The sequence below is a fragment of the Capra hircus genome, chromosome 12 (assembly GCF_001704415.2).
Source record: "Capra hircus breed San Clemente chromosome 12, ASM170441v1, whole genome shotgun sequence".
Classification (NCBI taxonomy): domain Eukaryota; kingdom Metazoa; phylum Chordata; class Mammalia; order Artiodactyla; family Bovidae; genus Capra; species Capra hircus.
Genome location: NC_030819.1, coordinates 56319908 through 56347668, shown reverse-complemented (window position 1 = coordinate 56347668; position 27761 = coordinate 56319908). Strand labels below are relative to the sequence as shown.

Below are 27761 nucleotides of genomic sequence, written 5' to 3'. Positions count from 1 at the left end.
ATTTGATGAGTTAGATTCTATGAATATATAATGAGCACCTAAGCAGTGCTGTGCTAAGTGTCCTGGGGTAAGGCAGAAATCACTCTATCATGGTGTGCAGTGCAGTGCTGAGGGGAGGGGTGGTGCTGATGGTATTGGGGAGCATCTTTGGGAGCACCGTCACTTGGAACGGTGTGTATTACATGCTGGGCCGTAGGAGAAGCAGACGTGGAAGTGTTAGTCCCTCAGTCCTGTCTGACTCATTTTGACCCCATGGACTGTAGCCCGCCAGTCTCCTCTGTCCATGGGATTCTCCAGGCAAGAATACTGGAGTGGGTTGCCATTCCCTTCTTCAGGGGATCTTCCTGACCCACGGATCAAACCCACATCTCCTGCATTGCAGAATGATTTTTCACTGGCTGAGCCACCAGTGAGAAACTGGCAGAAACTGGCACCCAAATGCCAGGCCTGACCTTGGAATTTAGTGCCCTGGGCTTCCTGTGGACAGGAACCGCTTCATTTGTCTTGCATGCTTGGTGCCAGCTCAGGGTGCTTCCAGCAGCTTCTCAGTAAATGCCTGGGAGTCCAGGAGCTGGCAAGAGGGATTCAGGGAGGGGTCCAGTCTAGCTGCAGGACTAGCAGTCTGGCCGGGACAGCCTGGGACTAGGCCCAGGCCTCCATTCCCACCTCTCTCCCTCAAAAGCCAAGGGCAAGTCCAGGACAGGGACTGTCAGACTGAAGGCTGAGAACTTGTGCCCCAGAATTAAATGTTAATATGTGAAACCCCAGGGCACTATTTGAGACTTCCTATATCAAAATCTTAGGAGCAGGACCCTGAAACTAGCATTATAAGTGAGTTTCCAGATAAATCTCCTACAGGTACCAAAGGCTGAATTCTACTAAAGTAGAATCTAGTTAATAACTCTCTCTCAAGAACCTGCATTAGCAACTGAAATCCCAAGGGCAGGAGAAATTAATATTTGGGGTGGTTCCTATGGACCAGGGGTTGTTCAAAATTCTTTCACATATAATAACTCAATATTCAATCATTCAAAAGGATAGTTTAAGTATGTATTTTTTAATTTTAAATTTACTTATTTTTAATTGAAGGATAATTGCTTTACAGAATTGTGCTGGTGTGTTAGTTGCTCAGTTGTGTCCGACTCTTTGAGACCCCCATGGACTGTCGCCCCCAAGCCCCCTCTCCATGGATGGGATTCTCCAGGCAAGAATGCTAGAGTGGGTAGCCATGCCCTTCTCCAGAGGATCTTCCTGACAAAGGGATCGAACCTGGGTCTCCTGCAGTGTAGACAGATTCTTTACCATCTGAGCCACCAGGGAAGTAAGGATAGTAAATAACTTGGGCTGGTTAGGATAGTAAATAACTTGCCTAACATTGCCTAGCAGGTACATAGTTTAATTGCTGGGACCACATGCTCCCCTGTGTCTTGCTGCATTTGGGGGAAATGCCCCATGGAGGAGTCAGGACATTCCGTTGTGTCTGTCTTTATTCAGTTTCTGATTTGCAGAATCTGTCAAGATGAATTTCTGAAAGTCAAGATCCGAGGGTTTATACATGCATTAGATCTAGACAGAGAGTGTCAAAACCACCTATGACTTTAATGATCCTTATGAAACGGCTGAACAATAGATGAAGTAGTTTGTCCGGGATCAGAAAACTCAGGGTACAGGGCAAACAAGTATCTTAAGAGGACAACAGCGGTGTGTGTGTGTGTGTGTGTGTGTGTGTGTGTGTGTGCGCGCGCGCGCGCGCGCACGCTCGTGGGCACGCGAACGGTCACTTCTGACACTGCCACTCTGCTCCAGATCTTCTCAGATTTCAAAGAGAAGCCAAAAGTCCAGCTTTCCCTGTGAAATATCCTGATTTTTAATACAGATAACGAATTCAAAAGTTTAAAACACACTTCAAAGGGCAAACAAACAGGCCTGGAAAACAGGAGTGGAGGATGGGGCACCAGCCTACAACCTACCTCCCAGGGACTTTTCTGCATGCATTAGCTAGGATGTGGTTCAGTGAAACCTCTGTTGGGGCATCCTGTTCCCATGAACATCCATCCTATCAGTGCTGCTGTTCAATGTGATAAAACACACATCACCGCGTCTTTGATTTTATGCAGGTGAATGAGACCTGGCCCAAAGACATTTTTGTAAACTAAATTGGGCCTTTCTATTAATGTACCATGGAAAAGATGCCCCATTCCGATTTTGGAGTGATCGTCAAACCTCATTGGCCAACTGAAGATGAATGACTTCCAGGCTCATTTGAAAGGAAAATAGGGTGCGTTCGTTGGGAGAAGAGCCTTCAGTTTTAGTAAGCACCCCCTACTGCATCTGTTTTGTATTAATTGATTGCATTTGGAAATTTCCTAAGAAGCACTTCTTGGCACTTAAGCATTAAAGCTGCTCTATTTCAGAGCAGAAATCATTTCTCACATACAGACCTGATAATGTGATTCAGCACCTATGATGTAATGACACACTTTCTAAAACTGTAAATTTGTAACAACGAATAGGGTTTTCGTCCCTTTTATTTAATGATTTACAATGTTAACTTATGGAGAATGACTCTGAAGGAGCCAATGCATAACTGTCGCTTTTAACCCTTCTTTCTTTCAGTGCGGGCAGCGCCTTAGGACGCCTCATCTATTTTAAGGCAGAGTTAAAAGGCTACTGCTCCTTCTGTGCATTTATTTTTGCAACGTGTGTGCTTTTACGTCGTGTTATCAAGTGAAGCAAGGTAACCGGCCCAAAGCAGAAATCATCACCAAATCAACTTCACACGGTGTCACCACGTCACCGTCACCCAGTGTTAAACACAGCAGAGACGCACATGCATCAGTGTGGATGGATTAGAGAGGCGCTCACAAGGCTCACCCGCAAAGACTCCGAATCTCAAGACTCAACAGAAAGCCTCCATGGAAGTGAAGCCGGCGGGTTCTATTCTCACTTATTTTCATGACTTTTTTTTTTTTTTTGTAGTTTTCCACTGTTAAGAAAAGCGCATCAGAGGAGTCTGGTGGATTTTGGAGAAGAGCAGCCTCCTGCCTCCCGGAAGTCTGACGGAGCCCAGTTCCCGGACTGTGCGGCCGCGGGCCCCGGGGAGCGCCCCCCGCGTCCCGAGGGCCACGGTCCCCGCTCCCCGATGTCCCCGGCGCCGCCGCCGGTGCTGCTGCCGCCGAGGCCCGGGCCGGGTGGGGCGGGGCGGCCTGCGCTTGGTTTGGTGGTTGTTGTTTTTCGCCTTTTTGTTTTGTTTTGTTTTTGCTTGTTCCAGGAAAGCCCCGCCGTGCTACCCTACTCTTCCAAAGTGGGGCCGCTGTCCCAGAGCAGTGTTCGCGGTCCGCATCCACCGGTCCTCCGGCTTCGCAGGGGAGGGGTCCACGCCCTCCTCCTCCTCCTCTGACCCCCACTTCCTCCTTCCTCCCCCGCGCCCCTCCCCCACCCCCTCCCTCTCTCCCCCTCCCTCTCTCCCCCTCCACTCCCCCGGCAAGCGCCTGCGGGCCCCGCACCGTCTCCTCCTCCCACCCCTGCTCCCCTCCCTCGTACTCCCTCCTTCCCCCATTTCCTCCCTCCCCCACCTCCCCCCAACCCCGACCTCCCTTTCTCCAACTTCCTCGCCTCTTCCCCTCCCTTCCTCCTCTCACCTCCTGCCTCCTCCTTCCTCCACCTCCTCCCTCCGCATCTTCTTTCCCACCCCTCCTCCCAGATCTCCGCGCCTCGGCCCCCCAGGGCTGCGGGCTCCTCCCGGGTGTCGGCCGTAGCACACACGCTCGGGCTGTGTGGTCCCAGGCTCCGAATCTGGCATTCGGCTGGGGAAAGCGGGCTGGCCTCGCCAGCTGCCCGGGACCGGCCTCTAGCCCTGCCCGTCCGCACCCGGAAAGCCGGACTGCTCCCTTTCATGACGATTCTGCCCTTGACGTTGAGCACGGATTAAAGGGCGGTAGTACTTTCTGTTTTAGAAAGTGTTGTGAGAGCGCCAGATGGGAGAGAGAGGGAGGCAAGAGAGAGCGGGGAGCAAGTTGGTGCGGTGGGCCGGGGATGGAGGGTCCTTGAGGGCGGAATTGCGCTGCAGGGGCCGGTCGGTGTACCGACCAGGTGGCCCGGACCTCGAAACCCCAGGGAAATAAGTGTGTGGTATTTCTGCCTGCAGAAATACTCGTACTCGTTTCCCACTTCTTCAGACTCAGTAGCTCCAGATCGTGTGAGTCTGTTTTATTCCCATTTGCACACGAGAACATTGAGGCAGGGGACAGGCTGAGTGCCTTGGGTGCGTCCACACAGCTCTTGGTAGCCCACCCAGGGTTCAAACCTAGATGTCTGTGACTCCTAACCCATATTCTACTGTTACTGTGACCTAGTATTGGCTGGTTCAGACAAACGTTTCGGCTTTAGCACACCTTGTTTGCGGGACAGGCAGGTAGATTTGCAGGTAGGTATGTGCTCAGAATTCTTTGCAGATTCCTGTTTCACAGTGAAGGTAATCGGTTCATCTTTAGCCCCAGGATGTTGAGCAGACCTTTCATTAACGGGAGTCTCTGGATTCCTAGACCCTCTCCAGAGTCGAGTGCTGGAGGAGCTATGCCTGCCTGGAGTTAACCCAAGTATACCAGGGGTTCATTAGGGAAATTCCCTAGGCCCCAGGCTGGTGTCCTGGTGCAAAATTGCTAGACTACCCAATAAGAGTTCTTTAATCCCCCCAGTTCCCGTTCTCTTGCAAAGGAAATCTACAGTAGCGGGAAACCAGCCAAGATGAGTTAAACTTGAAGGTTTAATGGGACTCATGCAACATACCCAGAAACCTCTGCTGGACCATGGAGAACCCCTGGGAATAATTGGAATTTGGGACCTTTGGGTACTTTACAAGATGTTTGCTCTGGAGACAAAGGAGAAAGGTGGTGATGGAACTCTCGTGGTTCTCCATACACGTGTGTTCCTTTCCTGTTTATCCCCAGGAAATGTAAAACACATTTGGTTCTCTCGGGCTCTTCCACAGTGTCTTTTCAGAAAATTTCAAGACACTGCTAAGGAAGGTTTTTGCTTCCGTTGCTGTTTTTACTTCTACTTAATATCTACACACCCATAAATTACCAGAACACACCCTAATCCTCACCCACAAATGAGATAAAGGTTTGACAAGCCTAGCCTTCTAAGAAAGTCCGTGGGAAGCTTGGTTCTCTAATGTAACGTGTGACATCTGTTCCAATACAGTGCAGGGGAATCCGTGTTTAAGATACTGTGTCGAAGAATAATACCTCAGGGTGCTATCTGATGGCTCATTTATTCCTAAACCTCATATAGCTCCCATATTGATAAATAAATCCCCCCATAGGAGCACTAAGAAGTTCTCTTTCTGGTTATCCTTTCTCCTTTTTTATGGTTTAAGAGCAGAAGCCACCAGAAATGGGGATTAGTACAACCTGACATACAAGCCCTTTTCTTTTCTTTAATTTATTTTTGTGTATTTATTTATTTGACTGTGCCGGGTTATAGTTGAGGCATGTGAACTCTTAGTCGCAGCTTGCAGGATCTAGTTAGTTCCCTGACCAGGGATGGAACCTGGACTCCTGAATTGTTAGCGCGAAGTCTTAGTTGCTGGACTGCCAGTGACGTTCTACCCAAGCCTTGTCTTTGGAGTGGGCGGGTGCCATAGTGAGCTGTGTTCTTAGGCAGACAGCCAGGAAGGGAAGGAAGCCGGTGCCAGAGGGCAGCAGCCATGAACCCCTGCAATGCAAGGGGCACCTGTGGTTCTGGGCAACTGTGCCACAGCAGAATCAGGCCACTGTCTCCAGGGTGGCCACCTTCCCTCGTCTTGTTGTCAGGATCATCTCTTGGGGCCTAAGGGCAGGCGCTCCCTGACTGGAGGAAGGACCTGTGGAGGGTGGCCAGAGACTCATCTACTTCCCGCTGGGCACCCTGAAGAGGAGAAGAGACTCAGGCGAGAGCAATGCACCTGACCACTCTCCTGTCTCAGCCAGCGGCCAGTGCAGTGGACTCAGAGCTGCTGCTTCATCTCCGCTTGGAGCCTTCGCTACCTGCACACTCGCCCGCCCAGGAGGGTTTGGAACCACCGTGCCCTGGGCCCCAGACCCTTCTGGCCACGGTGCCTCTGCCGAATCCCATTCTCAGTACCGTTTCTAGGGAATCCAGAGGGGAGTCCAGGCTAATACTCTCCCTGAGAAACAATGGGGAGTGTAGGTATCTGCCTTTTGGTGGGGACCATCAACAGATCCCATTAAAAGATGCTTGCTCCTTGGAAGAAAAGCTGTGACTAGCCTACACAGTGTATTAAAAAGCAGAGACATTACTTTGTCAACAAAGGTCCTTCTAGTCAAAGCAATGGTTTTTCCAGTAGTCATGTATAGATGTGAGTGTTGGACCATAAAGAAAATCGAGTGCCGAAGAATTGATGCTGTTGAACTGTGGTGTTGGAGAAAACTCTTGAGATCAAACCAGTCAATCCTGAAGGAAATCAACCCTGAATATTCCTTGGAAGGACTGATGCTAAAGCCAAAGCTCCAATACTTTGGCCACCTGATTCAGAGAGCTGACTCACTGGAAAAGACCCGACTCATTAGAAAAGACCCGACTCATTGGAGAAGACCCTGATGCTGGGAAAGATTGAGGACAGGAGGAGAAGGGGGCAACAGAGGATGAGATGGTTGGATGGCATCACCGACTCAAAGGACACGAGTTTGAGTAGGCTCCCGGAGATGGTGAAGGACAGGGAAGCTGGGCACGCTACAGTCCACGGGATCGCAAAGAGTTGGACACAACTGAGTGACTGAACAACAGTTGACAGACCATGCTCAGATCCCAGGGCTGGCTGTGGGATGGGTAAGCTTTGGGCCTGGGCTGTGACAGAACGTGAGGAAGGTGCTTGGGGTTGTCAACGCCTCTTAAATCATCCTGGAAGAGAGAGCCACTTACTTCTGCACAGGCTGCCGCTGGCTCTGTCAGAGGAAGATGAACTACGAGTAATAAAAACAAGATGAAGTTCTGTGTAAATCTCTCCAGCGCACAAAGATTGTAGAAAGTTGAGGATGAAAAGGATATTAAATACAGTCTCCGTCTACCTCCTCATTCTGCAGCTGTAAAAACCGAGGCCCAGGGAGATGTGTGGACTAACCGACTGTCACACAGCTGCTCCAGCTGTACCAGCTTTGCATGGCTGTTGCGTTACATCCTTGGAATGGGTCCCTGGTCCTAGAGTATCTTTTGAAAACAGGTAAAGAGAAATCCCTGGTGGCCTTGCTGTGAAGAAGCCTCCTGCAATGCAGGAGATGTGGGAGTCGTGGGTTTGATCCCTGGGTTGGGAAGATCCCCAGGAGGAGAAAATGGCAACCCACTCCAGTACTGTGGCTGGGAAATCCCATGAACAGAGGAGCCTGGCGAGCTGTATTCCATGGGGCCGCAGAGACTCAGATATGACGGAAGTGACTTAGTGCACACACACACAGAGAGAAATCCATCCTCTGGCATCTTCACCTCCCTCTATGTTCATTGTTTCCAGCTGCTAAAAATTGGCACTTTTAAAAGTGGGTCATCCTACCGGTCATGGTGGGCTGGGGCTACGGTGAGTGCTGACTTAGAGGACGGAGGACAGGCCAGTGCTTGGAAGCTTAATGGGCCAGCCTCCTGCCTGGCATCTGGGGATTTCTGTCGCTCAAGTCCCTGGGTGTGTGCCCTCAGCAAATACTAACCCACAGAGTCAATTGCCAACTGCAGTCATCTGTACATTTGGCCTCGGGGGCTGGAAAGCTGGAGGAAATGCTATTTCCTAATCTCGTTGGCCTTGGATTGGAAAGATGTTTTTGTCTGGTCGAGTCTTCAGAGAGTAAATGTGTATCCAGGGCCTGCAGAGCTCTCCAGAATCCTTTAAGGCACCTGGCTGTCGAGAAAGACCCATGGATGCTTCTGGCTCTGTCTTTGCCTCAGTTAAGACCTTTGGGTTGCAAGTCACCAACCTAAACTGGCTGAAGTGGGAAGGGATGTACATAGATAAAGCCATGTCTCATTGAGGCCCAGGACAGGTGGCTGCCACTCAGCCAGGAAGGACCCCTCTCCAGCTTCGTCCCTTATGCCTGTCTCTCTCTCTCTCTGCAGTCGACTTTGTTTCTTCCTCTTGGTGGGCAGCTGGGCCGGGTGGGAGATGATCCCTCTATGATGACCACTGTTATGACCACTAATATCTGCTACAGAGATTATTAGCCAAGCAACTGGTTGTCCTCAGGCCAGTACCAAATTCTCAGATGGGAGGATGCGATTGGCCCAGGCTGGATCAGGCACACAACCTGATTCAAGCAAAGTGGCCACAGGTAGGCCCATGAGCAGGCTGAGGGTCCAAAACAGGAGAATGAAGTGCAGTGAAAAGTCACTTCCCAAGGTGACTTTCCTAGGAAGCATTCCAATTAACTGTTCTTATAGAAAAGTGGTCAGTGTAGGTGAGAGTCGGGGTTACTCTAAAGGCTGAATTTGCCTAAACTCTTGAGTGACAAATTCCCTATCATCGATAGTGCCACCTGGGAAACCCAAAATATTGATGGGTGTGTCCTGTATAAGCAAAAATTCTGGGGTTCTTGATAATTTTTAATAGCATAAAGGTGTACTGAGACCAAAATGGTTGTGGTAAAGAACCCACCTGCCAATGCAGGAGACATGAGACTCAGGTTTGATCCCTGTGTTGGGATGATCCCTCTGAGGAGGGCGAATCCCATGGTCAGAGGAATCTGGTGGGCTCCAGTCCATAGGGTTGCAAAGAGTAGGATACAACTGAAGCAACCTAGCACGCACGTACTTTGAGATTATTGCTATTATTTACCTATCTGAGATGGTGATTTTTGCCCCCCAATTTCTCTTTTAGAAGGCATTGGGCATGTCTCTATTTGATTCTGGGCAAAACTATGAATGGCTACTATTTTTGTACACAAACTTTCATTTATGGCTCATTTTATCTGTTCAGGAAACATGTATTGAGCCCCTATTATATATGTTCCAGGTGTTGTGCTGGACTCTGTGAGGGTGTAAGGGGTAAGACTAGCGTGACCTCTGCCCTCCTCAAGATTTGTGATCTGACACCCTTCATTTAAAGTGGACATTTAATTTCTAAATACATAGGATTTTGTTTAAAGTATCTTTACTATTAATGTCTCATTTTGATACTTATTTCTCACTTAAAGGCTTTCTTCTCTGCAGTCACCCTATGTGTTTTTTTTCAGTCTAACTTTATTGAAGTTTTTGATGGCTAAGTCAAAGATCTTTCTTGGTAAATGTCATTTGAAAATATGTGAGTTAGTTTCAAATATCTTTTGATAGTGATTTCTAACAATTCCACAGTGATAAGAGAACAGATTCCGTATGATTTCTATACCTTTAGACCATGAAATTTTTGCACATTGCTTTATGTCCCTGAATATGTTCCAGTGTCTCCTAGTTTATAGTCTATGGGAACATGAGTGGAATTTGTATCCTACTGTTCTGTGAAAATGTGTAAATCTTAATTATGTTGAACTGGTTCCTGTTGCTTTTCAGGTCTGCTATATCCACCTACTTCTCTGTATATTCTTTCTATTAATTTTGGGGAGTTTGATATTGAAACTCCAACTAAAAATCTTAATTTATCTACTTAAAAAAAGTTGTAATATATAGTAGAACTATATGTAACCTTGTTCTGTATTTTCCATGTCTCCTGTGATTGTTACCATACTTTCATAATTTAAAAAAATTAAAATTAAAATATAAAAGATTAGATATAGCCAATTAAAGGGGCTAAAAGGCTTTTGCTTTTTTTAAAAAAGCAAAGAGAGATAAATAATCACACCAACAAAGGCCACTGCTCCTTATAAAGTAACATTTACAAGATTTAGGAATTACGACCGGATATCTTTAGGTGGTCACTATTCAGCTTACTACAGAGAGTTACCAAGAAAATCTGATATGCTTTTAATGTACATTTTGATATGTTTAAGTTTCTAATCAAAGTATGGATTTTAGGGAATTATATTTTTGATTTATTGTTTGGAAAAGAAGTATGTGAATATTTAAAGGAGTGTTGCTTGTTTTTAAAAGTTAACTTTTATTTTAAATAAATAAATCAGACTTTTAAAGGATAAAAATAAAAGATTTGTGATCTAGTTTGAAAAGGGGGCACACTTGAAAATAATTCAGGATCAATGTCAAACAAGGTGGAAACTGCTTTTGTTTATTTTCACTGAACTACCAATTAAAAAAAATACTATTTATTTTACTGAGTCTGGAGATCTGAGGTTAAAGGATTTCCTGGCAGGAGGACATCACATGCCAGATATTGAATCACATCATGTGTTTCAAGTTACAGCAGCCTTGGCCTGTTATTATTGTGTTTGAAGATATTATACATTTTGAGCAAATTGAGTATAGGTAAACAAAAATCTAAATTAGTATTAGACTTGCATTTCATTTTTTTTGTTTGTTTCTTTGTTTTTATACTTGTATTTTTAAGAGTCTTCAATTTGGAGATGTTAGACTTTTCAAGGAAATGACCAATACCTTTATTGATAGGGCTTCCCTGGTGGCTCAAATAGTAAAGAGTCTACCTGCAATGCAGGAGACCTGGGTTCAGTCCCTGGGTTGGGAAGATCCCCTGGAGAAGGGAACAGCTATCCAATCCAGTATTCCTGCTTGGAGAATCCCATGGACAGAGGAGCCTGGTGGTGGGCTACAGTCCATGGGGTTGCAAAGAGTCAGGCACGACTGAGCAACTAACATTTTTTTTTTAATTGATGAAATGAAAAGTTCACTGTATATGTCAAGGCTGTATATTGGCACCCCGTTATTTAACTTATATGCAGAGTACATCATGAGAAATGCTGGGCTGGAGAAAGCACAAGCTGGAATTAAGATTGCCAGGAGAAATAGCAATAACCTCAGACATACAGATGACACCACCCTTATGGCAGAAAGTGAAGAAGAACTAAAGAGCCTCTTGATGAAAGAGGAGAGTGAAAGCTCAACATTCAGAAAACTAAGATCATGGCATGTTGTCCCATCACTTCATGGGAAATAGATGGGGAAACAGTGGTTGACTTTATTTTTCTGGGCTCCAAAATCACTGCAGATGGTGAGTGCAGCCATGAAATTAAAAGACGCTTACTCCTTAGAAGGAAAGTTATGACCAACCTAGACAGCATATTAAAAAGCAGAGACATTACTTTGTCAACAAAGATCCATCTAGTCAAGGCTATGGTTTTTCCAGTAATCATGTATGGATGTGAGAGTTGGACTGTGAAGCAAGCTGAGTGCCGAAGATTTGATGCTTTTGAACTGTGGTGTTGGAGAAGACTCTTGCGGGTCACTTGGACTGCAAGGAGATCCAACCAGTCCATCCTAAAGGAGATCAGAAAAAAAAATAAATAAAAGGAGATCAGTCCTGGGTGTTCACTGGAAGGACTGATGTTGAAGCTGAAATTCCAATACTTTGGCCACCTGATGTAAAGAGCTGACTCATTTGGAAAGCCCCTGATGCTGGGAAAGATTGAGGGCAGGAGGAGAGGGGGACGACAGAGGATGAGATGGTTGGATGGCATCACCGACTCAATGGACATGGGTTTGGGTAGACTCCAGTAGTTGGCGATGGGAGGCCTGGCGTGCTGCAGTTCATGGGGTCTCAAAGAGTCAGACACGACTGAGCGACTGAACTGAACTGATACTTAAAACATGATTCAAGTTAGCACAACTTTTCAGTGCATGTATAATGCATTCAGGAAGACAAAACTACGTTGTACAATTACAGTAACAAAGAAGGAAGCAAGCTTCTAGGTATGGCCACTGTCTGATGTTAGGGGAGCCTCAGGCCAGAAGGAAAAGTCCAGAGTTGGCAAAAGAGAGATGCCAAAGAAAATACAAATGTGAGGTGTACGTAGGACTTCATTTCTTTGTCTTACAGCAGGGTTGGGTTGGAAGGTCAAGATGGTGGGTGCGTGTACATCTCAGTATTTTAGACAAGAATCTTTTAGTGTCCTTGTTGAGTAATGAAGAGATGTAGGGTAGATATAGGGCCAATTAGATTGGTTTGCAGCTCGTTGAACAATCACTTCCCAAAAGTCTTGGTAATGGATACATTCCAACTCTGATGGAGGTCTCTGTTGACTTGCCACAGGGCTTTGTCTCAGCCTCCTGCAATACAGTCTTCTTATAAATGACATCCTGAAGAAATCCGGAAAAGATAGCTTATACATTATGATGCTATCACTTTAGGGTCCAAAAATATGTTTAAAAACTAAAACTAGATGCCAAGTCTTAGAAGATAGAATTTAATAGAGAGGTAATCCCACCGTTGGACCCCCCAAAGCCATCCAAACAAGCCTAGGGTGTTTGGAACCTGGCATGTTAAAATGGTACCAGGATGAGACAAATACAAAAATGTGTCTGTAAAGACAGTGTTCTGAGTAGGCTACCACTTGGGTTCTAGGATGTTCCCTGAAGCTCCATGATGTTGGAAGGTATTGGGCCAAGGTGGATGAGGATGAGAATGAGGAAGATACTCAGATGGGGCGTGTGCTTTAAGAGTGCAGTATGCAGAGGAGAAAAAAAAAAGAGTGGAAGGTGCAAAGAAAATAGCAAATTCAATAAATGGCTTCCTAAAATGCAATCTGAGAGGTCTTAGATGGTATTTTTAAGAGGACTATTACGTCCAGAATTAAAGAGGGTTGGCCCTGCTCTACTCTTCAAGTCAGGCTTCAGCTGGAACATTGGAGACAAGTCTAGGTTACTACCTCTGACAGAGACTTTGACCAACCAGAAAAAGAGAAGGCAGCAACTAAGATGGGTGAGGGCTTGAAATCAGATCACAGCCCTGCTCTCAATCCTGCAGAACGAGGCCCTTTCAAGACCACAGAACTCCTGGCTACCCCTCAGACCTCACTTCCTACCCCTCTCCCCTGACTGCACCTCAGCCTCTCTGACCCCCTTGATATTCCTCACATATCACACACTTATCATGGCAGGCCCTTTGCTCCCTCCCCTCCCCTCTCCCATTCACAGGGCTCATCCCCTCAGGCCTGTGTCAAATGTCACCTCCTCATGGGGGCTCCCTTGCCTCCCAACCTAAAGAAGCTCTCCCCTTCCCCAGTCTTGGAACTTGCTTTTCCATCAGTGCCTTTATTGTTACCTGCCACAGTATTATGCATTCACTTGTTTCACCGTGTGTCTTGTCTTCCTCAGTAGAAGACAAGTCCCAGGAAGGCTAGGGACTTGTCTGGTTCCCAATTCCATCTCTCTCTCCTGATAAACCTCAGTGAGCAATCTGTAACAGACTCAGTGAATAAAAGGGTTTCCCAGATGGCTCAGAGGGGAAAGAATCTGCCTGCCAATGCAGGAGACACAGGTTCAATCCCTGGGTCGGGAAGATCCCCTGAAGAAGGAAATGACAACCCACCTCAGTATTCCTGGCTGAAAAAAATCCCATGGACAGAGGAGCCTGGAGAGCTACAGTCCATGTGGTTGAAAAGGGTTGGACACGACTGAGCGCCTAGGCACACACACAATGAAGAAAGCAAGGCTTTAATGGGAACCTGAGCGGCTGCGCACGCACTGTAAACCTGAAAGAGAGAAGCCTCTGGGAGCTACTCAGACACTGAAGGAGCTGCTCCGTTGGCGAGGCTTTTCGCACGTGGCCAGGCTGGAGAGGTGAGTGGGCACAGAGGAGAGGAGCTTCGGAATCTCGGGCCCCAGGGAAGTACTGTTGCCAAAGACTTTGCCTCTGGAAGCCTGCTGCCACCTCCTCACACTCAAGTGTGAGGAGGCCACTTGCCAGGGATATTGTCTGGAAGTTGCGTTCACTGATACTGAAGACTTGGCTTCCACTCCAAAATTTTGTGAGGTGGTCACAGGTCGGCCTGTCATTGAAAACAACTTTGAATTCAGTCTGCTGAAATAGCTTTTTCTATGTGAACACCTTCTCTGTGTTACAGGTGATAATGGGATTCCATTCGTAGAACGATGCTCATTTTCTGAAACATGGAAGGGAATACATGAGATTTAGAGGCGAGGGCTTTGATGTTGTGGGAAATGTCATTCTCTGAGGGCATCCTCAGAATGAGCAGAACGTACCTAATTTCTCTTATTCACGTGTCCGATGTGCTTACCACCCTTGTCAATAATAATAAATGTTGCTTCCTGAGTACCTTTCTAGATAAGTCATGGCATCTGTTTTAAGGAGAATGATTTTAGCGCTCAACAGCTGAGAAAGGAAATAAACGATCCCTTTGTAACTGCTCAGGCACTTTAGGTAGTCAGTCAGGAATTATCCTGGTATGAACAGACAGACAAAAGAGTAAGCAAGACTCTGGTATGCTCCTTTAACGAGTCAAAATTTTCCTTTTTTATAGCACTAAATGTTGAATATTAACACAGCACTCAGAGAACAGGGAACATAGAGGTCTGCGTATTTTTATAAAATCAAACAAACAAGAAACACATAACAGTGCTTGTACTCTGCGTTTCTCACTCAAGGGGAGAAGGCACAAAATATCAGTGTGGAGGGATTCCAAGTGACTCCCGGCTGATCTCCGGAGCACTGCCTTTCCTCCCACAGCCATGAAGCGGGCCAAGAGCAGAGATACGGCCCGAAAGTGTGTCATGGGAATTTGTGACTGTTTCTCTGGCTGTGTGATGAGATTTCTGCTGCTTGGAAACGTTGGAGGTTGAAACCCCACAGCGAGTGTTCTGTTAACCTAATATGTAGAAAAAGAGTCTTTCCTGGAAGTCTGGATTTTTAAAACGTATCTCAAAAGGCAAGCAAGAGAGACCAAAGATAATTTCAGCACAGGAAAACAACAGCCAAAACGGAGCTATATAAAAGCTATATAAAGAGAGAACCTTGAGAATTCCCTGGTTGTCCAGTGGCTAGGACTCCACAGCTCTTAATGCTGAGGGCCATCAGAGCATACGTTTTCAGGTATTCCCGAAAACTCACTTCTTTGGCTTTCTGGGTAGTGAGGCCAGGGTCTGAGTCCTTGCTCACTCGGGACCCTGTGCCTGGCACCCGGAGATGACCAACGGGCACTTGTTAGATGAAGAAATAAAGTGATCGCTCCTGGCCCGACCTGCGCCTCCTCGGCCCGTCATTACCCAGCAAATGGACCTCTTTCACAAGAGGCAGGTTAGGAAACAGAACTTCCCCGAAGGGCACAGATGTCAGGGCAGCGGCCCGGTCCCGGCCACTGTCTGGAAAGATGAGGAAAGACCCGGGGTGCAGCTTGCTAGGCTCCCGGTCCCGTGCGGGCCGCTGGCCTTGGGTTGTCGGGCCTCGCTCGTCCGGCCCGTAGAGCTACGGAACCGGAGCCGGCAGGTCGGGAGGCAAGGAAAGCAAGTCCTCCCCCACGTGACAATGTCACTGCACCATCCCTCCACCCCCACTCCCCCAGCCCCTCGCCCCTCTCCCGCCGCACCCGTGCGGCCACCAAGCGTCTCAAAGGTGAGGGCGGAAGCGCCGAGGGCGCACTCGCTCCGCCCCGGGAGCCTCCATTTGGCGAGTCCACAGCAGGCTCGGGACGGAGACCCCTGCCGGCCGGGCCCGGCACTGCGGCCCCCCACCTCCCCACGCCGGCCGGCGGGGAGGGGGCGCGAGCCCCCGACGCTCCTGTCCTTTGCCATCCTGTCCTTTGCCATCCTGTCCTTGGTCTCACTTCCAAGGACTCGGCGTGATCCCTTCCAGAAGATTTTAAAAGACGTGTGTGCCCGTGTAGGGCTGCCCAGAGGTACCCGCTGCCTGCCCCCTTCCCCTCAACAACTCGCACCACCCAGGGTCCCCCACCCCCTCACCCCGCACCAACCGCTGGGCACAGAGAACCCGAGAGCCGCTGTCCTGACTCAGCGAGTCCCTGAAAACAGGGCGAGGTCTCACTCGGTTTTTTTCAAGTTCACGGAGACTCACCAGATGGCTCTTGGGCAAACAGTTGCAGGCAAAGCCGTAGACTAGTGCTTGTACCTGTGTGTGTGTGCGCGCGCGCGTGCATGGGCCTGAACGTGTCTGGGAGGGTGTGCAAGGTGAAGACGGAATGTACTAGAAATCAGAATGAAAAGAAGCGTGCAAAGGGCGGTGAGCACAGAGGAAAAACAGCTTCCTATGAGCCTGGGGCTTCCTGAGCACGTCTCGTTCGCAGAGGCAGGACTAATAACCTTGCAGTTGTAATCGCCCTTTTCCTATCACCAAGCACTAGGAGAAACAGCTGCATGCAAGCTGGAGAAGAACAAAGCCTTGGGGGCTGCTGATCTGGAGCGAATCCCCGTGGAGTAGGGGAGACTGGAGTCCTTGGAAGGCAAGAGGATGGACTGGGCCCTCCATGTCCGGGAAAGCCTGGCTTACTATGAGCTTCTCCTGGCCGGGTTGGGGAGGTGGGATAGTGCCTGCCGCCCGGTCCCGGAAGTGCTCAGGAGTCTGGAATTACTATCTGGGGGTGGTAAGAGCAGTGGTTCCCAAAGGAGCATCACCCTCTCCTGAGAACTCGCTAGAAAGGCCAGTCTGAGGGCCCCACCCTAGACATCCCAAATTACAATCTCTGGGGGTGGGCCCCAGCTCAGTTTTTAAGAAGCCCCCTAGGTGATTGTGGTATTCTCTAAAGTGGTATTCTCTAAATTGAGAATGCCCTGATTAGGACAGGGATAGTAAAGGAACCAGCCGGGTGGCATTCCCAGGTGCTAGACTGTGAAAGCCAGGCTTGGGGCCAAAATAAGACAGGAGGAATAGGGTATAATGCTGACAGGCATAGGATGGAGGGAAGGCGATCCAGTTGGTGAGGATCAGAGGGGGAGAGCCACGAATAAATGTTATTTTGATCCTGTTGAAAGGAGAGCAGGGCACCCACCTGGGTCCTAAAGGCAGCAGGAAGGCAGAGCCTGGATGGGAGAGCAGAGGTGGGGTCACCTGTGTGGAGCCAGAATGGAAGGAGTGGGTCAACTCACGGAGGAAACACGTCTAGCAAGGTATCATCAGAGAACATTTGCAGTGTTTACACCCATCACCACCATGTAAACATGGGGTGGGGGTGGGGCAAAAAGGCCAAAATGTACAGGGAAGAGCTCTTCAGAGACTAAGAAAGAAAACCTGGTCAGTGCAGTGTCACTGAGTCTCAGAGAGGAAAGATACTCAAGAAAGAACCGGCAGGAGGAGGAGAGGGCCTCAAACATAAGCTGGCCTCGGGCAGTGTTTTCTGGCTGTGAAGCAATATGGTTGTGAAACCAGCATTTCAAACAATAATAGAAAAGTCTCAGCATGTATTTAACATGGCAAAGATAAAGTTCTGTGGATTTCTGTTTGAAATTCATGTTTTTTTTGAAATTTATGTATTTTGGGGTGGGAGCACAGCATCATTCTTGTGTCATTCTTGCCAGAAATGTATAACCTCAAGGCAAGCTGCATAAACATCAGAAAAACCAAAATTGAGGGACGTTTGACAAAAAACTCATCCATGCTATTCAAATGCCTCAAGATCTTAAAAGCCAAGAGAAGGTGGAGGTGCCGTCACAGACTCACAGAACTGAGGAGAAACAACTAAATGCCATGTGGGCTCCTTCACAGGATCCCGGAACAGAAAAGGGACATCAGTGGAAACCTGGGGACTTTTTGTTGTTGTGTTATTTGCTCAGTCGTATCCGACTCTTCGAGACCCTATAGACTGTAGCCAGCAGTCTCCTCGGTTCATGGAATTCTCTAGGCAAGACTACTGGAATGGGTTGCCACTTCCTTCTCCAGGGTATCTTTCCCATCCAGGGATGGAACATGGGTTTTCTGCATTGCAGCTGGATTTTTTAACTGTTTGAGCCACCAGGGCCTTTGGTTTAGTTAACAGTATTGCACAGATGTTAATTTCCTGGTTTTGTTACCTACTCTTTCCCAAGACCATCCACAGCAAGAGTCCTCCTGGCCCAAGGGTCCTGGCTGGGTCATTCCAGCCAATAGAACAACACCAAGTTCAGCTCAGAAGCCAAGGAGTTTTATCCTTTGATCAGGGAACAGGGAGGTGGGAACGTGGGCTCTAGAGGATGTACTCTGCCGGCAGGCCATGGGATGGGGCTGCTTTATAGGGTCTCTAGGGGAAGTGGGGGTGGTCGGGGTTGGGGAGGCTTGCCCATGTGCAGCTGTGCCCTGTAGCCTCTGCCCAAGGCCACCTCCACCATCTTGAATCATGGTAGCCTTCAGGGTGCTTCTGCACATGGCCAGGAGCAGAGGTGTCTGACAGCAGCCGGCCTTCACTAGGAGCTCTCGTGCAACTCTTCAGGTGCAAGCCCCCTGCAAATGGCTGGACACAGGCAAATGAAACTACATTAAGCATGAAAGAAGAGGTTAGGCCTTATTATGTAGATTCCATCTTATTTTCCCCCAGGACCCCAGCTGGGTTTGCAGGTGACAGTTTTGACAATTACAGTGTGGCTCGATTAGATGTTAACACTTGGAGAAGCTGGGTGAGGATCTCTTCCAGGGGGAGCCAGTCTGTTTTGGCTGGCTTGTAAACAACAGACATGTATTTCTGACCATTCTGGAGGTTGGAAATCCAAAATCATAGTGCTGACAGATTGTGTGTCTGGTGATAGCCTGCTTCCTGGTTCACAGATGCTGCCTTTTTGCTGTGTCTTGGAGGCCAGGGAGCCCTCCAGCCTCTTTTATAAGATACTAATTTAAAAGACACTTACTCCTTGGAAGGAAAGTTATGACCAACCTAGATAGCATATTGAAAAGCAGAGACATTACTTTGCCAACAAAGGTCCGTCTAGTCAAGGCTATGATTTTTCCTGTTGCTCCATTCATATATGGATGTGAGAGTTGGACTGTGAAGAAAGCTGAGGGCTGAAGAATTGATGCTTTTGAACTGTGGTGTTGGAGAAGACTCTTGAGAGTCCCTTGGACTGCAAGGAGATCCAACTAGTCCATTCTAAAGGAGATCAGCCCTGGGTGTTCTTTGGAAGGACTGATGCTAAAGCTGAAACTCCAGTACTTTGGCCACCTCATGTGAAGAGTTGACTCATTGGAAAAGACTCTGATGTTGGGAGGGATTGGGGCAAGGAGGAAAAGGGGACGACAGAGGATGAGATGGCTGGATGGCATCACTGACTTGATGGACATGAGTCTGAGTGAACTCCGGGAGTTGGTGATGGGCAGGGAGGCCTGGCGTGCTGTGATTCATGGGATCGCAAAGAGTCGGACATGACTGAGCGACTGAACTGAACTGAATTTCATTCATGGAGCCCCCCACCCTCATGACCTGATCACCTCCCAAAACCTCACCTGTTAATACCATCACATTGTGCAGAGGGTTTCAACACATGAAGTTGGTGGCGGGGGCGGGGGTAGGAGCACAGCATTCAGATCATAGCAAGGGATATATGGGAATCTGTACTATTTTCACAAATTTTCTGTAAGTTTAAAATTAGTTCAAGATAAAAAGTTTAAGAAGTATAAAATATATTTGTGTAGACGTGAGCTGGGTGGGGGTTCGTGATGTAGACTCTTGGCTTGGCCAAAAACGTCATTTGGTTTTAAGTAAGAAGGAAAGGCGTTTATTGAACAGTAGAATCCCTAATCCAATGAACTCTTTGGCCAACCCAATACAATGAGAAGGTTTGAGGTCTCCACTGTCTGGGCTGTGGAGGGCATGTGGATCAGGCGGTAAGGGAACCCTCCTGGAGCTGAGGTCCCAGGAGGTTTTGTGGGTGCCGTGGGGGCATATGAGGAGCCCCAGCCAGGGGTCATGGTCAGAGAGGGGGCTGCTGTTACCACAGTGTCTTCAGGTGATTGAATGCAGGTGCAGTTCTGCAGCTTGACAGAGACTGTGAAGTTTAAGAGCTGGGTGGGAGCTGTGGATGTCTGGACGTTGGAGCACTGTCCTGTTATAACCTACAACAGACAGCCCTTTGGGGGAAGTCACATGCCAGGATGAGGTCCCTTGCTATGCAGGGCGGGGGGGGGGGGGCAGTGTGTGTGTGCATTTGATCGTCTAGGGTTGTGTATTGTCTTTAATTTGGAGGGGGGATGGGAGACCTAATTTCAAGTCCCTGTTTCATAATCAAAGTCCTGTTTCATAATTCAAGTTTCTCTGAATCCTAAAAGCAAGTGAGTGTCTCTCTTCCACAAGGAATCCTTCAAGCAGTCTGTGGGAATGGACGGTCCTGGTAATTCAGGAGCTTCTAACCTCCTTGCAAACGTATTGACTTAGATCTGTGTGGTTCTTAACTGAGGACGCCTTCATCCCCTGGAGACATTTGGCAATGTCTGACTTCCACGATGGCTCAGCGGGTAAAGAATCCCCCTGTGATGCAGGAGACACAGGAAACTTGGGTTCGATCCATGGGTCAAGAAGATTCCCTGGAGGAGGGCATGGCAACCATTTCCAGTATTCTTTCCTTCAGAATCCCATGGACAAAGGAGCCTGGCATGCTATGGTCCAAAGAGTCGCAAGGAGTCGGACATAACTGAGTGACTGTACATGCATGCACGGAGACAGAGTCAGTTGTCACAACTGTGTGTGTGTATGTGTTACTGGCATCTGTGGATAGAGGCCAGGGATACTGCTAAACCCCTACAGTGCCCAAGATGCCACTTCACCCCACAACAGAAAATGATCCAGTCCCAAATGTCAATAGTGCCAAGGCTGAGAAAACTTAAGTTAGAGGAGATGAATATTTGAGGTCTGTTTATGGTCAGGAAAGCTGCCTGGGTGCTTTTCAAAAGAGAAGAGTATTAAATGCCATTTCTTGGCCTGACTTACAATGGGTGATAATTATAACGTGCCTACCTAAAATTTACACTTAAATTTTCAGTGGGTATCTTTCTTCATGCTTAAACAGGCTTAGCGTCCCTGTCTTCTCTACGGTGGGGCAGTTTTCTATGCCTGCGTGGGTTACAGGCCAACAGGAGGTGAAACAATTGGTCTGTGAAGTGATTTGAAACCTTTGGGAGATTGTTGTTGCCGTTCAGTCTCTAAGTCGAGTCTGTCTCTCTGCGACCCCATGGACTGCAGCACGCCAGTCTCCTCTGTCCTCCACTATCTCCCGGAATTTGCTCAAATTCATATCCATTGAGTCAGTGAAGCTATCTAACCATCTTAACCTCTGCCACCCCCCTTCTCCTTTTGCCTTCAGTCTTTCCCAGCATCCGTTTGGGAGACAGAAAGCACTCAAACAAGAATCTTGGGACATTATCATCATTATTAATTATTAGTTATATTATAGCATTTATTCAGCCACTCTCAGGATTCCCATGAGAGTCCGATAAGCACTAAGGTGAAAATCAGATTCTTGACCTTCGGTCTAACCAGATACTGCCTAGAATTAATATGTTACAGTTAAAAGCAGGGAGCTCTCTCCCTCTGCAGGGCCCGGCTGCCTGCTCCCAGCACTTGGGGAAGGCTCTGCACTGGCAACATCAGCTTCAAAGCAATCTTCAATCTTCTGTTTGTACTCGCTGTTCCCATATTTAGAACAGAGCGGCACATACTTGTCTATTGCTTCAAGGCAAGAGCAAATGCTGAAGGTATTAAATAGAGCCTCACTGCAAGCAAACAAGGGCAAGGGAGCCCAGAAAAAGTTCAGGATTTGTCTCAACTTTTCCTTCTATGTTAATTATTCAGAGCAGCAGCATTTAAAATTGGAAATCCGGCTACTCACTATTTAATAAACTGAATGATTGCCTTTTTATAAACCACGAAGATTAGTTCATGAAACCTGATTTGGCTTTTTTTTTTCTTAAACAGTACTTCAGTGTTAAGCAAGCCTGGACAGCTACGAACTAGAAGGATCTGGGTTTTCCTTTGTAAGGTGTGTTTTGTTTTGTTTTTTTTAATTTTGTTCAGTTTTTCCCTGGGATTTCTATTTTTAGAAAGATAGTATCAATCTCATCCTTAGCAATTTGAAGTTTCAGCAAAGGGTGACTTAAAAATCCTTTTTTGTTGTCTGTTTGTAGTTGCTTCTTTTTGGCCAGGCTGGGTCTTTGTTGCCGTGTGGGCTTTTCTCCAGTTGCAGCAAGTGGGGCTCACTCTCTACCCTCTAGTTAGGGTGTGCAGGCTTCTCATTGCAGCGGCTTCTCTCATTATGGAGCCCTGGCTCTAGGGTGTGTGCGCTTCAGTGCTTGTGAAGCCTGGTCTCCACAGATGTGGCTTAGTTGCTCTGTGGCACATGGGATCTTCCCAGATCATGGATCGAACCCCTGTCTCCTGCATTGGCAGGTGGATTCTTTACTGTTGAGCCAACAGGGAAATCCAAAGTGTGACTTTGGGGATTTTGAATGGTGATGTATGTTGCATCTCCGCTTGACAAATCTCTCTTGAAGTCGGATTTGGAATGATCCTAGCAGGCACCCCACTCCAGGAAAGTTTTCCCCGCTTGCCTGGAAAATCCCATGGACGGAGGAGCCTGGTGGGCTGCAGTCCATGGGATCGCTAAAAGTCGGACATGACTGAGTGACTTCACTTTCAGTTTTCACTTTCACGAGAAGGAAATGGCAACCCACGCCAGTATTCTTGCCTGGAGAATCCCAGGGACGGGGGAGCCTGGTGGGCTGCCGTCTGTGGGGTCGCTCAGAGTCAGACACAACCGAAGTGACTTAGCAGCAGCAGCAGCATGGTTCTTCCTTAAGAATCCATATTATTTCATAGTACAAGTGCTGCTTTTTAAATATGGAGAAGCTGCCCCTGACTTTAATTTGAGGTTTGGTAGCTGACTCATCCTCACCCTTTTGCTGAGGCCCTTAGAAACATGCATTTAAAGGTGTTAGCTGAGGTGAGAGGCAGAAATTTTAGCTACAGGGCAGAAGTATGTCTTTGCAAAGCAAACTAGCATGTCCCAGGCAGGACCCGAGACTCTGACTCCTGGTGGAAATAATCAAACCATGATAAGTGCTAATATTTATTGGCTATTTAGTATCTGCCAATATAAGTCCTGAATTTTCCTGTGGAATGACTCACTTAACCCTTACCACAGTTTGTTTTGTTTTTTTATTGTAATATTTATTTATTTATTTGGCTGTGCCAAGTCTTAGCTGCAACACAAGGGATCTTTTAGTTTTGGCATGCAAACTCTTAGCTGCACGGTATCTAGTTCCCTGACCAGGGATTGTACCCGGGTCCCCTGCATTGGGAGTCTTAGCCACTGAACCACCAGAGAAGGGGTAGGTGCTACTTACAACCTCTGTTTTACAGCTGAGGAAACAAGAGGCTTAGAGAGGTCACTTACTTTACCCAAGGTCGTGGAACAGAAAGACTCCACTAGAATTTGCAACAAGTCATCTGTTTCTAGGGTCCTGGTCTTTAACTTTTTCCTGAAAGACATGATCTAAGAAACATGAATAAAATTAGCGTGTGATTATTACATGAAAGTTGTTCAGTCACGTCCAACTCTTTGTGACCCCATGGACTGTACCCACCAGGCTCCTCTGTCCATGGGATTTCCCAGGCAAGAATACTGGAGTGGGTTGCCATTCTTTTCTCCGGAGGATCTTCTGGAACTCGGGTCTCCTGCATTGCAGGTAAATTCTTGTTTTTCTTAAATGTTTCAGTACCTTTTCTGCCCTGGAGGTGTGATGGTAACTAGAATCCTGAGTGTTTGTTGTCTTATTTACAAAGAGTAGATTTGGACACGGCTGGACGCAAGTTCACACACTCCCTTCCCAGCACAATGTGAACAGACGGCCTGCTAGAACAAACGTGGTGCTCCATGAAACCCCTCCATTTCTCCTCCTTCTCCCTAAGATGAATTTGGGTGGTGGGGTATTTCAGATTTTCTTTTAGAGACACTTTTCGTTTTCTACACTTTTCCTAACACGATGCAGTTGATCCCCTTTGGAAGTTCGATCGCACCTCTGGCATTGCAGTGCATGAAGGCTTTTCCTCACGGCTGTGTTTCTGGAAGCTAAGTGCATGGCAGGAAAGACGTATTTATCTTGGAACTGAGACTTGAGAAGCGAGTTCCGCCCTTGAACAAGACCTCTCCGCCTGGGATTTCAACCTAGGTATGTAAGGGAGCCAAAGGTAAAATTTAAGACTCAAGGGAACAAGAACCCTATTCTATGAGTTTAGATGAAAGCTGATGAAGCGGCGTATAACCGTCTTTCATTTCTGTGGGGTTTTAGTAACAGTGTGTCCACCGATGCCTCCCTGTGCACTGTCCAGGAGTGGGTAGGGGGTGCGGGGGAGCAGTTGGCAAATCCCTTTCAACAATGAGTATTCTGGTGTGCATATGTCCTTTTTGCATCAAGCTGAAAATGGAACATTTTGATAACATACAGACAGTTCTTTCTTATGAGACGTGTGGCAACCTGTTGGCGTGGCCTAGGAGGCTCTCTGAAATTGGTCCCCAACTTTCCGCTCCAGCGCTGGCACCTGCCACTCTGTCCTGTGCAGCTAGAGAGTATTCCGGATGGGGTGAAAGGTGAGTTTCGGCCACATATCAGAATCCCATATCAAATTGGGAGGCTCCAACTCTGAGACTTACCAACATGACTAGGGTGGGTGATGTGGTCTCAGAATGCCCTATATGGCAGACCATACCTGTGAGAGTTCAATGTCATAATTTAAGGAGTGTTAATGGAAAACAAAAAAAAGCACAACATGAAATGTGAGAATTACGAGGGTTTAAAATTTTTTACTTATTTATTTATTAATGTTTTGGCTGCACTGGGTCTTGGTTGCTGCTCGTGGCACAACTCTTCAAGTGGTGAGGAGCGCGGGCCCTGGGGCACTCCAGCTCAGTAGTTGTGGCTCACGGGCTTAGTGGCCCCATGGCAGGTAGAATCTTCCATGTCCCCTGCGTTGGCAGATGGATTCTTAACCACTGGACCACGAGGGAAGTCCCTGTGGAGTTTTGTGTTTTTTTTTCAATCGAAGTGTAGTTGATTGAGCACGTTGTGTTGAGAATTCTGTTATACTTGGTGGCCCCACCAAGGACTGCAGCCTGGGATGGGAGCCTCTCAGCCCTGTAGGACTGTCCGTGCCTGGCATACCCACGTGGATGCCTCATCTTGGGCTGCTGTCCTTCACTTCATCTCGTGAATTGCACTTGTCCTTCAATATCCAGTTGTCTTCCAGTCAGCAGCTTTCCCTGGCCCAGCCCTCCAATTGAGATGCCCCCTCGCTGCCACCATAATACCCCGGGCTTCCCCTGGTGCCCGTACACACCACAAGAGGCCTCAAGAGAATTGTGTTAGCTGGATGAACCATTCCCTTCACATACCCCTAAAGATAAGGGAACTTGGGTAAGTTTCATCATTAAGTCAGAGTGTCTGTCAATGGTGGGCCCATAGGAAGGGCTACAGCCTGGAATTTTCCAGACAGTTTGGGATTGAAATAATCTATCTTGCTTTCTGCCTGAGTAAACCATACAAATCTAACACCAGAAGTTCCTAATTTGGGACATGGAAAATGTGACTGCTGTATCAGTGGGCTATCCAGAAAGCAATAATAATAATAATAATAATAATAATAATAATAATAACGGCACCCAGGAAATCAAACGTTTGTTAATGACAAGCACAAAGCTAAGTAAGCACTCTTGCTTGACAGCCAAATGGGGTGGTATGCGAGGGTTTGGTCATCTCAGTTTTTTCTAATGACTTTTCAGCCTCCTTGAGGCCTGACTTGTTGAAGGAGGAAACCAGGCCCAAGTTTGCTGGGGAGCTGCAATAGAAAGCTCCCATTCCTGACCCATTCATAAGTTTATGAATTATTGATGGTGACTGTCATCTGTCAATCCAGAAAGCAGTTCTTGGCCATTCTAACCACCAGCTTAACTTCTTCCAAGGAGGCCTGTGGCTTTTCCAAATGAGGGCTATCCCATTCAAGCAGCTCAAAAGACCCTATTTATTTAGAATTATTAAGTATAAGCTTTATGTCATCTCAGTCATGTCCGACTCTTAGTGACCCTATGGACTGTAGCCCACCAGGCCCCTCTGTCCACAGGATTTTCCAGGCAAGCATACTTTTCAACCCACATGGAGTGGGTTGCTGTGCCCTTCTTCAGGGGATCTTCCTGACCAAGGGATCAAACCTACGTGTTTTATGTCTCCTGCGCTGGCAGGTGGGTTCTTTACCACCAGTGCCAACTGACAAGCTTTATAGAAGGATAGAATATATATATTTATTTATTTATTTGGCTGCACTGGGTCTTAGTTGTAGCATGTAAACTCTTAGTTGCGGCATATGGGATCTAGTTCCCTGACCAGGGACAGAACCCAGGCCCCCTGCATTGAGAGTGCGGAGTCTTGGCCACTGGGCCACCAGGGAAGTCTCTGGAGTTTGTGTGTGTGTGTGTGTGAGTATTTTGGATCCACAGTTGGTTAGGTCCAAGGATGTGGAACCTCCAGATACACAGGGTCCAGTTCTAGAGAAGAGTGCTCACTGAGTGTCCATAAGAGTCCAATCAAGATTTTGCTAAGAACATAATATCTCATCCTTTCCCTCAGGTTCTCCCACCTGTTCCCTGGCCAGTTCTTTTTCAGGATGTTGGAAGCTCTGCCAGTTTCAGAACATACTTTGGTTCTCAGATCCACCTTGGGTCTGACAAGTCGGGAGGCTCATACCCATCTCTCATGGAGGAATACCAGCAGCGTTGGTATCCTGTCCTTTGGAAGGCTACCCAAGGCTGCTCCTTGGCCCTGGGCACTCTGGACCAGCTGGCCTCTCAGGCAGCTCCCACCAGAGGTGCCCAGGTGTCCTGTGAAGGAGGACTGTGGGGAAGCAGGGAGGGGAAGGTTTTGAGGCTTGCCTGGCTGTAGCACAGTGCTTTGATTACAGCTCGGGGAGCCATCACTCCCCAGAAGTCCTGCTTCGAGCCATAATGAGACTACACAGACCCTTGACCACCAGAATCAGAAACTGAGCAAAGATTCCTCGGTGCCGGCTTGGAAGGTGTCTAGGAAACGGGATCACACCAACCTGTCTGCAAACATGCAGCTCTGATTTCGGAAGCATCCGTTGGCAGGGTCTCTGTTGGTGCCAGCACTGGCGGTGCGGCAGGAGGCCCCACCAGGACTCCTGGGTTTGGCCTCTGGGAGACCACCTGCCCTCACTGGGGCCAGGCTCCAGGCAGCGGGGATCTGTCTGCCTGCCCATTCCTGCTTTCTCAGCACCTGGAATAGTGCCAGGCAGAGGAGTCGCCCCATCCGCATCGGTGGAGTGAATGAATGCATCACTGAAGTCTGGCCTGAGCTGGGGAAGGGCTTGCCTCTTGTTTCAGAACAGGCCTGGGTGGGAAAGTGACTGTGGTTCTCCTCTGTGGCTCTGGCAGCACCATTCCGAGAAGGCTTTGGGCTGGCGGGAACCAAGGTTATTGTTCTCCCTTATCTCTCTCTCCTGTAACTGAGTCATCACTGAAAGACGACCCTAGAGATGAGAGAAGCAAAGTGTTGCAGGACATCTTCAGATAGGGGCATCCGGGGAGGACAGTAGGAGATGGGGACAATCAGGGCAGCACCTTCCGGGCAGGGGCAGGGGCAGGGGCGGGGCCCTTTGGAGGCAAGTTGCATATATTTGCATCCAGGCTCACCTACAGCCAGACCTGCAAAGGGCCCGTCCAGCTCTTCCCACCTATAGAAAGCCTAATCTTTCTTGGGCTTTCTCCTTCACAGGATGTGCTGAACCAGAATTTAACTGCTAAGGTTCTAGCAATCTTCGGGGCGGGGGGGTGGTGGTTGAGGGGGAATGTGAAATGAACACATCATTTAAAATTTGAATTTCCAAATGTCATTTCTAGTTTTTATTCTTTATAAATGCTGTGCTTAGTTGCTTAGTCGTGTCCGACTCTTT

General features: G+C 47.8%; 2 long non-coding RNA genes across 2 annotated transcripts; one reads left to right on the top strand and one right to left on the bottom strand.

Annotated features, from left to right (window-relative positions):
- Nucleotides 11318–15960, bottom strand: LOC102186026. The gene is made up of 4 exons (XR_310445.3): nt 15908–15960; nt 13409–13982; nt 13142–13276; nt 11318–11358 (listed from the first exon to the last, which is right to left on the bottom strand). It is a non-coding gene; the product is annotated as an uncharacterized LOC102186026 (long non-coding RNA).
- On the top strand, nt 23528–27451 carry LOC102186317. Its single transcript, XR_310447.3, has 3 exons — nt 23528–23971; nt 24248–24390; nt 26751–27451. It is a non-coding gene; the product is annotated as an uncharacterized LOC102186317 (long non-coding RNA).